Source organism: Silene latifolia, chromosome 5 (genome assembly GCF_048544455.1).
Source record: "Silene latifolia isolate original U9 population chromosome 5, ASM4854445v1, whole genome shotgun sequence".
In the NCBI taxonomy this organism is placed as follows: Eukaryota; Viridiplantae; Streptophyta; class Magnoliopsida; order Caryophyllales; family Caryophyllaceae; genus Silene; species Silene latifolia.
The window spans coordinates 72,916,296-72,918,610 of record NC_133530.1 but is presented as its reverse complement, the minus strand read 5'-3'; positions in this window follow the sequence as shown (position 1 = coordinate 72,918,610).

The following is a 2,315-nucleotide window of genomic DNA, read 5'->3' as shown; positions in this document are numbered from 1 at the left end:
CACAGAAGTAGCGGTGTGTGTTGTTAGTCGGAGAGCAAGAAAAGGAGCGGAAGCGAGTGTACTACGTGAGCAAGTCTCTGTTGCTTGCAGAGACCAGTACACATCCCTTGAAAAATTAGTACTAACATTGGTAGTAGCATCTATGCAAATAGCCCCTATTTTGAGTCACACATCATACATGTTGTGACAAACTACCCGCTAAAAGCTATCATGAGGAAGCTTTGAACTATCGGAAGAATGTCTAAATGGTCTCAGTACACCTCGGTGGATACGACATCCAATACGACCCCCAGGGGCGGACAATCAAATCACAAGCACTTTGGCGATTTTGTGTCGGACTTGATCCACCATCCCAGAATCCGCGGATATAGAAATCCTCACTCTAGAAAGAAGCAAGCGACGGCGTCCGCGGATGCATATCGACGAGCCTCCAACCAAAGAGGGGCGGTGTAGGATTAATCCTGCGATCACCACGGGGAGATCTGATAGCACAAGTCGTAAGATGTGAATTCAAGGCAACCAACAATGAAACGGAATACGAAGCCTTGATATTAGGAATGAAGCTAGCTCCGAGCTAGGGGTCGACACTGCTCATATCCAAAGTGACTCTTTGCTAATAGTCAACCACGTGAATGATGAGTTTATAGCCAGAGATTCGAAGATGATTGCATACCTGAAAGTAGCAAATTAATTAAAAAAAAAATTCGAAACTTGCAAGCTTAAACAGGTTCCCAGAGACCAGAACGTGGAAGCAGACGCCCTAGCAACCCTGGGGGCAACATTCAAACCAACAGAGCTATCCAGCATTCCGATAGCACATATGCTAGAACTTTCTATCCGGAAAATGCGGCGAAAAATAACAGAGGTGAACTGGAGGACCCACAAAGCAAAAAAGGAAATCAGCGATTCTGAGAGGAAGGTGAGAGCTCTCGGCCAAACAGTCAGGCGCCTGACAAGTAGCCGACCCAGCAGACGACTGGCGCTCACTTTACCTAGACTGGCTGCACCATAACAAGCTACCAGACGATAAGAAGGAAATGAGAGCTTTTAAAATAAAGGCTTCCAGGTTCATACTCATTGATGATACACTATACAGAAAATCACTAGCAGGTCCCTACCTACGATGCCTGGGTAAGGAAGAAGCCCAGACTGTGTTGCATGCTCTCCACAGTGGCGAATGTGGAAACCATGCATGAGGCAGGAGTCTGGCAAATAAAACCCTCAGACAGGGATACTATTGGCCCACAATGAAGGCAGATGCAACAGAGTACGCACGAAAATGTGACGTCTGCCAGCGCTCAGCACCAATGATTCACCAGCCAGCAGAACCCCTGCACCCTATTATTTCTCCCTGGCCATTCATGGCATGGAGCATGGACATAGTAGGCCCCCTACCACGGGCCACAGGAAACAGGACCTGGATGCTAGCAATGACAGATTAATTCTCTAAGTGGATAGAGGCAGAAGCATTCACGAAAGTAAAGGACAAACAGGTCATCTCGTTCATAAAACGAAACATCGTCTGCAGATTTGGTATCCCATCACAAATCATATGTGACAATGGCTCACAATTCATCTCAAACGATACCGAAGGATACTGTGCCAGGTGGAATATCACCTTAAAAAAGTCAGCACCCAGGACTCCAAAGTCCAATGGACAAGCTGAATCCAACAATAACATCATTATGGACAATCTAAGAAGGAGGCTACAGGAGTTAGGAGGAAAGTGGGCAGATGAATTGCCACTAGTGTTATGGTCAGACAGAACGACGCCAAAGATAGCAACAGGTCAAACACCCTTCACTGGTGTTTGGCGCGAAGCGGTCATTCCATCGAAGTTCTAATTCCCACTCCAGGTATGAAAATATGACGAGGAACCGAACGATGCGAGAGATGGCGAAGCCAGACCTGATTGGCGAGCCGCGAGCAAGCGCAAAAATCCGTCTGGCCGCCTACAAACGATGCAGTGGCAGGAGTTACAACAAGAATGTAAAGGTCAGGCTCCTGGAGTTAGGAGACCTGGTTCTCCGAGAGGTGTTCCAGAACACCAAGAATCGAAAAGCAGGCAAATTCGCCTACAAATGGGAAAGACCATACCAGGTAGAAGGAGTTGTTGGCCATGGTGCATACAGACTGATGACTATGGACGGTCAAATCATACAACGCCCATGGAACATACTTCACCTGAAGAGATATTAATTTTGATAATAAGTAAACTCTAGCTTTCAGAATAATTTACTATGAGAAGCCAAATCATTTTTAAAGATAAAATAAAAATCCGGTAGTAGGCATACCGCGCCACTCTTATTTACGGT